The sequence below is a fragment of the Stegastes partitus genome, unplaced genomic scaffold (assembly GCF_000690725.1).
Source record: "Stegastes partitus isolate 25-593 unplaced genomic scaffold, Stegastes_partitus-1.0.2 Scaffold599, whole genome shotgun sequence".
Lineage (NCBI taxonomy): Eukaryota > Metazoa > Chordata > Actinopteri > Pomacentridae > Stegastes > Stegastes partitus.
In genome coordinates this window covers 373,629-374,405 of record NW_007578330.1, presented here as the reverse complement: position 1 = coordinate 374,405, position 777 = coordinate 373,629, and the positions used below count along the sequence as shown (strand labels likewise).

At 39.5% G+C, this 777-nt stretch overlaps 1 non-coding gene across 1 annotated transcript; it reads left to right on the top strand.

Moving 5' to 3' along the window:
- The first annotated feature begins 298 nt into the window (after positions 1-298).
- trnay-gua (transfer RNA tyrosine (anticodon GUA)) lies at positions 299-385 on the top strand. The gene is given in 2 exon segments: positions 299-335; positions 350-385. It is a non-coding gene; the product is annotated as a tRNA-Tyr (tRNA).
- The last annotated feature ends 392 nt before the right edge of the window (positions 386-777 follow it).

Genomic DNA, 777 nt, shown 5'->3' with positions numbered 1-777 from the left:
TTATCAGTATCTGTCTGCTCTATAACTCCTTACTCTGTCCAGTGTGGCTGTTCAGAAAAACTCTATTACAACACTCTCATTACCTCAATACAGATTATCAGTGCTCACTGTAGCTGTAACTTTCTCAATCCAGCAGTTTGACATTCAAACAGATTTTGAAATCTGGTTGCATGAGACACACAAAGAGAAACACATTCTTCTCTCTCATCTCATACATGCATGTACTGCAATATTGTCCAGTTGCTCTCGCTAAAGCAGTATTCATTGCCATCCACTTTGCTCACTTTGTGCTCATCTCCCTTCGATAGCTCAGTTGGTAGAGCGGAGGACTGTAGTGGAAGTACCAGGCATCCTTAGGTCGCTGGTTCAAATCCGGCTCGAAGGAGTAGCTTTTAAATGGAAGAGCAAAAAAACAGTGTTTAGTGTACACAGTCGTTCCTGCGGATTTGAAGAAATGCCTTGATGGTGTGTGTGAAGGTTGTGTTCTTTACACATCCTTCCAAGTAGTTTACATTCATTTGCTGAAATTAGGGAAAAAACGGTGAGAGTCTTTACTTGTAAACTGTGTTGTAACTAAGTAACTACACATGAACAACTAATTTGTGTTTTTCTGATTTCTTATTAAAACTTTGTCATTTAGGGAACTTAGGGAGCACCAGTGAAGTCTGATTGTAGAGTGTAAATAACAGGCATCCTGAGGTCGCTGGTTAACATCCAGCTTGAATGAATAGCTTTTAAATGGTTGATTGGATTGTTTGTGATAAACACTGTATGTCA